At 42.3% G+C, this 9,341-nt stretch overlaps 1 long non-coding RNA gene across 1 annotated transcript; it reads left to right on the forward strand.

Moving 5' to 3' along the window:
• Positions 1–1,281: 1,281 nt before the first annotated feature.
• Positions 1,282–6,537, forward strand: LOC143434537 (uncharacterized). The gene is made up of 3 exons (XR_013104098.1): positions 1,282–2,673; positions 3,161–3,294; positions 5,930–6,537. It is a non-coding gene; the product is annotated as an uncharacterized LOC143434537 (long non-coding RNA).
• The last annotated feature ends 2,804 nt before the right edge of the window (positions 6,538–9,341 follow it).

The raw sequence follows: 9,341 nt of genomic DNA on the forward strand, positions 1-9,341 counted from the left end.
AAGTTCTTGTGGATAAGAAAAATACTGCATTCTCTTGCTGAGTGTACTCTATAGAGTTTCTTTGGCCTCTCTCTATTGTCTTCTGACAGAAGCTTATTTTCTTAGGTCATCTAATGGCCTGATTTTTAGTTAGAACCTGGAGGTTGAGGAGTATGCAAAGACCCTGTATGGAAAGAAAGGATGTAGCTTACGCTTTCACATCTGGCACCTTCGGTTGCCAACCTTTTGATGTTAATGATGGGTTTATAATCAGTCACATCTCTGAAGGTAACTGCCCTGTTACACATCTCCTTCATACCCCACATTCCACTAGGAGCTCATACACTAAAGTAAATGCCTGTATCTTTTAGCATTAATCAGTCTTCTCTTTGACACGAGATGCTGCTGAGTACCAGACAGGCAGGAAGTATTCAGACATTAGACTCAGAGGGAATTGTCCTCCAAATAACGACAGATGATACCTCTCTGTTGGGAGCCGACTTTAGTAGAAAGTGGCTAGATCAACTTTGCAGCCATCTGGAACCATATACCCTGACGAAAGATTTGGTTTTCAATAGCCTACAACAGCTGAAGCACACTCTAATATCCCACATATTTTGTGTTGCTGTTTACTGCCTCCAGCTGCAAGGTGCACGTGGTAGTCACGCCTGCAAGGCAATGCAGTTCACGTGCTGTCCACGTGCTATCTACGCCGTGCTATCCACGCCTGCAAGGCATTGCGGTGCACGTGCTGTCCACGCTATAGACGCCTGTAAGGCTTACGTCATATCAACACCTGTAAGGCACGTGGTATCCACGTGCCTACAAGGCACGTGGCAAAAGCCTATAAATAGCTCAGAATTCCCTTCAATAAACGAGACTTAATCAGAATCTCTGTCTTGTCTCCATTCTTCGCGTCTCTTCCCCTTTATCCTCTCTCTCTCTCTCTCTCTCTCTCTCTCTCTCTCTCTCTCTCTCTCTCTCTCTCTCTCGCTAGACCCTGACCCTCAGACCGGAATGGGCAGTACGGGCTGCAACACCTCTCTAGCTTTCTCATCCTCTGACAAGTACAACTCAAGGCTTGCTGTACTCTTAGCTTCCAGAGTCACCCAGTAGCAGTGAGCTCTCCCTCCTCATTATTGGATTCTCTTCTGGCTTCCTGCTCTTCTCAGACTCACTGTCCCCCATTCAAACTCTGGATTTGTACATCTAAATAAACTACCGGCTGGCTCTCAGTCTAAGTCTTGGGGCTGCTCTGAAGAAATACACCAGGGCTAATTCCATACCAAGCAGAATCACTACTAAAATAATGTGGATGGACATAAGGAAATATTCTGATGTTTGGATGTCCCACCCGACATTCAATACTGCTAAAGATCTACAATTCACTCAGTTTACTTGGTATTGTCCTTGGGGTGGTTTGTTTGTTTGTTGACATGGTCTCATGTGATCCTGTTATAGAGTTCGGCCAGGCCTGGAAGTCTGTGGCTCAGGCTGACCTTTAGCATACAACAAACAGCCCTTCTCTCTGAGCCTCCAGAGTGGTGTGATCACAGGGCATGAGCTGCCCTTCCCAACTCCTGAGATGTTATTTGTAGAGCATTTTCTTCAGGTAAAGACCTGTTTTAAGAAATTATCCCCAGACTAAAGAAATGTGTCTCATATAATTGTATTGAAATGGTAGTCGGCTAATTGAGTTCTCAAAGAAAACCATTGTTTTCTACTGTACTGACTTGTGCGTTAAAAGAAATCTTTAAGGTGTTGATATTTTTATTTTCCTCATTTGGAGTGAGAGAGTTAATTTTGCTGATGAGGAATGGCTGATACCAGGTCACGGGTGTGAACTGATAAGTCACTAGAGTCCCAGCATCCACTCCTACCCCACCCCACCAACATTAACAGTTAAAATACTCTGGAAGATTTGGGCTTATGAACTTATCTCGGGTGCTTTCCATGTAATTGTTAGGTCAACAAGAGTATCGCAGGGCTGAAGAGGTGTCAGGGCTATGTGGCTCCGAGTCTGCTCCCACTAACAGCCCCAGGTCAAGATCCAGAGATTCAGCTTGACATTTAATTTCATAGCCTCCCTTGCAATAAACATCTTCCAGTGCTTTTAACTTTAATTGTATCAATCTACTGCCATGCAGCTGTCTCGGGATCTTTCCAGAGACAATTTTGAGGTCAACCATGTATCCCACGAGGATAGAAACTGGTTGAGGCACAGATTTTTGAGAATATCCATTTTGGAGGAACTCAATTCGAAGACTTCAGTGATGTCTTTGTAGCCAATTTCCTTTTAAACATAGCTCTCCTTTTCCACTCCTCCTTTTCCAGCAAGGGTTGAGAAACGTGTGTTGGTTATTCTCCTTCCACAGATCCTTCACTGCTTCTCTGCTGCCTCCTTTATCTTGGGATCCTGACCTCTATGGAGTGTGCTGCCAGAGCTTCTTCGTGCTCTGGCTTGTAGGACAAGAGAACTGTCTGGATAGTCGCTCCATCCTTCTCTGTTTCACTGTGATTCTGACAGCGATGTTATCTACCCGCAGTGTGTCCTTCCTGGCTCTGCTTACCCAGGCTCTGGGAACTCTTCTCCTCCCTGTTCTGTTCGTCAGACTTGTGGAGTTGGAAAGGAGAAACGGTGACAAACTCTGAAGACCAGATGGCACCAGCCCTTGAATTTTAGGATAAATCAGTGTAAATAGAGGAAGAGGGAGGAAAATGCCCTGGGGTAGTAAGAGCACATGAGAAAACTGCAGAGTTAGGAATGGTCTCAGTGTTTAGAAAGTCCTGTTTGGGAGGAAGAATGCTGGGATAAGTTCAGATTCACATCCTCCTCCAGGCAATGAGTTTATTCAAATGAATAGAGCAAGACTCTGAGGTAAAAACTTTAACCTGTTCAGGGAGAATGAAAAATATGTTCTCTTAAGATCCCTAATGATGGTAGAGGGCAGGGCAAATCTTACACCACAGGAACTAAAAAAAGTTGGCTCCTCTAAACCAAGTAGCCTAACTAAACTAAAAGATACATGTTCCTTTTTAGTATATATTAAACTATCATATGTATTATTTCAGCCTGAGGTCTGGATACTTCTGGATATGGTGAGCATCTGGAAGAACAGTGGGCCCCCTTAGTCTTCAATGTGACAGTACTCACTACTCATGCCTGTTGGTCTGTTTTTAGGCATTGCTCTCTGGAAGGATCCCTTCAAGGAGGCTTGCATGTCAGGAGTTATAGATGGGCATGTCAACAAGCTTCTGCCTTTGTGACGTTGACAGAAGCTCTTGGTCATCAAAATGGAAAGATGAAGAAATTAGGTATGAGAGATTCTTGTATCTGATTACAAGAGGAATATTGTGTGATGGGTGTTATATGAAATCATGTGTCACCTTGCTGGGAAAAATATATATATATTTGGATATTTTTTCATTTGCATTTCAAATGTTAGCCCCTTTCCTAGTCTTCCTCCCTCAACCCCCTGTCCCATTCCTCCTCTCCTGCTTCAATGAGGGTGTTCCCCCACCCACCCACTCCCACCTCCCTGACCTCGAATTCCCCTACACTGGGGCATCGAGCCTTCACAGTACCAAGGGCCTCTCCTCCTATTGTTGCCCGACATGGCCATCCTCTGCTACATATGCAGCTGAAACCATGGGCCACTCCATGTGTACTCTTTGGTTGGTGGTTTAGTCCCTGGGAGCTCTGGGGGGTCTGGTTGGTTGATATTATTGTTCTTCTTATGGAGTTGCAAACCCCTTCAGCTCCTTCAGTCCTTTCTCTAACTCCTCCATTGGGGACCCCATTGGAAACCGCGTGCTCAGTCCAATACAGCGAGCATCTGCCTCTGTATTTGTCAGGCTCTGGCAGAGCCTCTCAGGGGACAGCTATATCAGGCTCCTGTCAGCATGCACTTCTTAGCATCCACAATAGTCTCTGGGTTTGGTGGCTGTATATAGGATGGATCCTCAAGTGGGGCAGTCTTTGGATGGCCTTTCCTTCAGTCTCTGCTCCATACTTTATCTCCTTACTTGCTCCCATGATTATTTTGTTCCTCTTTCTAAGAAGGACCAAAGCACCCACACTTTGGTCTTCCTTCTTCTTGAGCTTAGTGTGGTCTGTGAATTGTATCTTGGGTATTCCAAGCATTTGGGCTAATATCCACTTATCAATGTGTGAATACCATGGGTGTTCTTTTGAGATTGGGTTACCTCACTTAGGATGACATTTTCTAGTTCCATCCATTTGTCTAAGAATTTTATGTACTCATTGTTTTAATGGCTGAGTAATATTCCATTGTGTAAATGTACCACATTTTCTGTATCCATTCCTCTGTTGAAGGACATCTGAGTTCTTTCCAGCTCTGGCTATTATAAATAAGGCTGCTATGAAGATAGTGGAGCATGTGTCCTTGTTATATGTTGGAGCATCTTCTGGGTATATGCCCAGGAGTGGTATAGCTGGGTCCTCAGGTACTATGTACTATTGAACATAGTACTATTAGTACTATGTTCAATTTTCTGAGGAACCGCCAGACTGATTTTCAGAGTGGTTGTACCAGCTTGCAATCCCACTAACAATGGAGGAGTGTTCCCCTTTCTCCACATCCTCAGCAGCATCTGCTGTCACCTGAGTTTTTGGTCTTAGCCATTCTGAGTGGTGTGAGGTGGAATCTCAGGGTTGTTTTGATTTGCATTTACTTGATGACTAAGGATATTGAACATTTCTTTAGGTGCTTCTCGGCCATCTGGTATTCTTCAGTTGAGAATTCTTTGTTTATCTCTGTACCCCATTTTTAATAGAGTTATTTGATTCTCTGAAGCCTAATTTCTTGAGTTCTTTGTATACATTGGATATTAGCCCTCTATCAGATGTAGGATTGGTAAAGATCTTTTTCCAATCTGTTGGTTGCTATTAACTTCTAAAGAAATAGCAGCAATCATTAAAAGTCTCCCAACCAAAAAAAAAAAAAAAAAAAAAAAAAAAAAAAAAAAAAAAGCCCAGGACCAGATGGGTTTAGTGCAGATTCTATCAGACCTTCAAAGAAGACCTAATACCGATACTCTTCAAACTATTCCACAAACTAGAAACAGAAGGAACGCTACCCAATTCATTCTATGAAGCCACAGTTACACTGATACTAAAACCACACAAAGACCCAGCAAAGAAAGAGAACTGCAGACCAGTTTCCCTTATGAACATCGATGCAAAAATGCTCAATAAAATTTTCACAAACTGAATCCAAGAACACATCAAAATGATCATTCACTATGATCAAGTAGGCTTCATCCCAGGATTGCAGGGATGGCTCAGTATATGGAAATCCATCAACGTAACCCACTACATAAACAAACTCAAAGACAAAAACCACATGATCGTTTCATTAGATGCTGAAAAAAAAAAAAAAAGCATTTGACAAAATTCAACATCCCTTCATGTTAAAAGTCTTGGAAAGATCAGGAATTTAAAGCCTGTACCTAAACACAGTAAAAGCAATATACAACAAACCAGTAGCTGACATCAAACTAAATGGAGAGAAACTTGAAGCAATCCCATTAAAATCAAGGACTAGACAAGGCTACCTACTCTCTCCCTATCTTTTCAAATATAGTACTTGAAGTTCTAGTGAGAGCAATTAGACAACAAAAGAAAGTTAAAGGGATACAAATTGGAAAGGAAGAAGTCAAAAATATCACTATTTGCTGGGAAGATTGTTTAGTACAAACATCTGAGCTGCACAGCAGTCTGGTTTGCACTGTGAGTCTTGGGCAGCTTTTGATGTAGAGACAGTGACAGTGCTGAGTGGGAGGATGACTCGTGTGTTTCTTACTCGTTTATAAGTCTGAGGTTAGCCTGAATCACAAAAGGGGTCCCAAGCTCTTTCCCATGGTTTTAGCCCCGTGGGAACACATGGCTTTACCTTCCCCAAACTTCTTTTAATGTTCCTGCCCACAGCTCCTGTTTACTGGAAGTTTTTACACCAGCTGCTTGGACCAGAAATCTCATTTTGTTTGAATACAGCTCAAGATTCATATGGAATATTTCTAAATACAAAATACTCCTGATGTAACCCCAGTGAAACATGGTGAAAAAGGGCTTTTGGATAAAGTGCAGAATGAGAGCATCCAGGGGATCACCATCTGCTGTGGAAGCTTCAGCTCTCTTCATCGACCGGTTAGGGGGAGTGTGGCTCAGTGTGTTTCTCTGGTGATGAATTCTGGGAAGCTTTTGCTAAGCTGATTTCAAATAGGGAGTACTCATCTGCCATGTGTCAAGGAGTTGGTGATCTCAGGGATGACATTGCCATTTCCTTCTGCAGGGAAGAAACTCTTCTTACCATAGTGGCAAAGCATTAAACTCCCAAGAGTTCTCTGATGAACTCTTTTGATGGAAGCTGCACTCGTTTCTATACCATTTTGTTTCTTTGTCAAATCTTAATAATCTTACAGTAAGTCTGTGCTAATTCTGTCCTGGAGGAAAGCAACCTCCCACACATCTGGGAGTAATCTCAAATATGTAATCTCAAATAGAAGAAACTCAATCACCACCATTGCATGTTTAATAAAAAAATTCAAAGGTGCTTGTTGTAGATTCTTGATATAAAACTTCCCTTGTCATATGAAAAGTGTTGAGCTGAATTCTAAGCTAAGGGCTAGTGATTCATAAGTCAGGTTAGTTCCTCTAGTGTTTCAGGTAGAAGTAAGCCATGATAGAATTTAGTAAATTCTTTAATAGAAATTCACAATTCTGTTAGGAAAAAAGGAAACTATAATTAATGCCTTGCTTGCATGAACAAAGCAGAAGATCTTGAGACAAGTCTTGAAGGATAAGCAGGGACTCCCTGGGGAGGTCGAGGACACCAAGGCAGAAACTAGACTCAAGTAAAGCATCCATAAATAGAAGCAGAAAGTGTGGCGTTGGCTGCTCACTCTTCTCATCCCAGATGAGACAAGTCAAGAACACAGACATCCAGATGTGTGGGAGGTTGCTTTCCTCCAGGACAGAATTAGCACAGACTTACTGTAAGCTAGGTGTCGGGGCTGCAGAGCCAGGCTGAGTAAGCCATAGGGATAAGACTTCCTGGAGAACAAAATATTTGTAAATACTTTCATGGAAATTGGACAATGGACTCAAAATAACCACAGGGTTCCCAGGCTGTCTCTGTATATGGTTTCTGGAGGAGTCATGGTGTTCTTGAGGGACCCTAGGGAAATGTCATAAGGTCTCAGGAAACTCAGATGGTGCCAGTCTCCTTTCTTAACCTTAAGAAAACTTCCTAGTCTATTCCCCCGACCACTTTCTTTACACTTCACTGAAGTATGAGTCCCCTCTCTGCCTCAGCTTCTAGGGCTACCATAGTAAATTACCACAAACACATGACTCACATCGACAGAAGTTTATTCTCAGTTGAACAAGACACAATCTGCAATCAAGCAGTCAGCAGGGTTGTTTTTTGGGGTAGAGCCAGTTGCTTAGCCTCTGGAGTAACAAACTTGGCCCTTGCAGAAACAGCACTATAATCTCTACCTCTATCTTCAGGTCACCTTTGGTGGCCATAAATCTGCTTTTTTTAAAAAAATAAATAAATAAATAAACAGCCCAGTCAGTGGGCTAAGACCTACCCTCAATCTAGGATCACCTAATCCCCCAATATTTAACTTAGTCAATCTTCAGTGCCCTTATTCCCAAATAAGTTTACATTCAGACCCGTTCTTAAGACTTGGAATTTGAGATTATGATCTTTGGAAAATACTTCTTACCAGATTCCTATATATCTTTCTGAAGAAAAATTTCATGCCGGGAGCTACATTGTAAAATATATACAGTGTAGGATAAATTGAATTCACTTTTGTTCTAAGCCAAAGATGGAGAAAGAAATACCCATCATGACTGCTCTTACTTTAAACTTAGAACAACTGACCTCAAAGGAGCCTTTGGTGCTTCTTGGTCATTGTTCCCCATATTCCCCCTATCCTAGTCTTTGATGGTTGTCTTCTGTCTCCTCAGTTTTCCAGAAGTTCATCCTTCGCAATTACCAGATATCATAACACTTCAGAAGAGAATTTTGGGGAACTGTAGAATGTGTCTTTGTTCTCCTAATGTGGGTGGAGGGGCCCTGTGTCTCAATTGCTGATGGATACAGTATTCACCTTTGTGAATACCATCCTACAGTAGATAGGGTATACCATCCTACAGTAGATAGGGTATACCATCCTACAGTCAATAGGTTTTCTACTGGAAGGTTTCTGACAGGGTTTCTGGTCTGGAAGATGGAGTAGAGGTAGCATAAACTTAGTGTGTGGACTTGGACAGGCATTTGGAAAGATCCTTCATGCTTTATGATAAAAATACCTAATAACAAGCCCTAGACTATAGATTAGGTGACTTCACACCAACTGAATGACCATCCCCAAGAAGTAATAATAAACTCTTCTGGAGGCGCCAGGCGGTGGTGGCGCACAACTTTAATCCCAGCACTTGGGAGGCAGAGGCAGGCGGATTTCTGAGTTCGAGGCCAGCCTGGTCTACAGAGTGAGTTCCAGGACAGCCAGGACTACACAGAGAAACCCTGTCTCGAAAAACCAAAAAAAAAAAAAAACCAACAAAACAAAACAAAAAAACCTCTTCTGGAGACAAATCACAGGCCTCTGTGTTACTGTGTATTATACTTAAACATTTTTAAACATTTTAGCAGTATGTTCAATAAAGGCCATAACTAGAAAATAGAGCTGATTGAAAGAAGATACAAAGCGTGGTCACCGGGCAGGTTAGTAATGTGCTAATGTCTATCATGGAAGCAATGAATCCAACAAGATGAAATTTAATGATTGTGAAAAGTCCTTTACGTTGGTCTATTTAAACACACACACACACACACACACACACACACACACACACACACACACACACGGGAAAAAAAGCCACTCAGAGTTTCCTTTGGCTTGAAGATAAAAACAAGTTAACGGCAAGCTGTGGCTGCTAACCCAAAGCAGACCAAGCAAAGCAAACAAAACCCCAAAGAAATGTTGCCTGAAAGAGCAGAACTGTCGGCCTGGGGTTGTAGCTCGTTTAGAGAGAGCTTGTCTAGACACACCAATGGTTCAATCCCCAAGATTGTACAAAGCCAGGGAGGTGGCACGTGTTTGTTCTGGCGACAGACTAAACTGCTCTGAAAGCTCACTACAAGAAGACACTATTCCTTTTATAGAGAGATATTTCAATAAGAATACTAAAATTTCAGTGATCCATGCCTGAAGCCTTGATGAATAAAGCCTCACTGCCTTCCCAGCTGTAAACCTGCAATTCTCCAAGACTCTCACCAACAACAGTATATGCCTTGTCAACGGCATATCATATGTGTATTCAC

Source organism: Arvicanthis niloticus, chromosome 15 (assembly GCF_011762505.2).
Source record: "Arvicanthis niloticus isolate mArvNil1 chromosome 15, mArvNil1.pat.X, whole genome shotgun sequence".
In the NCBI taxonomy this organism is placed as follows: Eukaryota; Metazoa; Chordata; class Mammalia; order Rodentia; family Muridae; genus Arvicanthis; species Arvicanthis niloticus.